We start from the raw sequence: 253 nt of genomic DNA on the forward strand, positions 1-253 counted from the left end.
CTTCAGGGCGCTTGACTTCTGCTTCCATAAAGACCGTCTTGTTACACGCCATTCCTACCAATAACATTTTAATTTATTGCCCCACAGGCAGGGCCTGCGAGGGGCCTTTCCTTTGTAAATGTATTGATCCGTTAAGCAGAAATGAACGGAATCCGCGCGCCTACCGATCGCCTCCGTCATGCGTGGCCGCAATCTTTCACTTTGTCACCGCTAGCTTACCAGACTCCTCTCTGCACCCCCCCCCCCTTGTTTT

The sequence above is a fragment of the Nanorana parkeri genome, unplaced genomic scaffold (assembly GCF_000935625.1).
Source record: "Nanorana parkeri isolate BGI_ZX_2015 unplaced genomic scaffold, ASM93562v1 scaffold43, whole genome shotgun sequence".
In the NCBI taxonomy this organism is placed as follows: Eukaryota; Metazoa; Chordata; class Amphibia; order Anura; family Dicroglossidae; genus Nanorana; species Nanorana parkeri.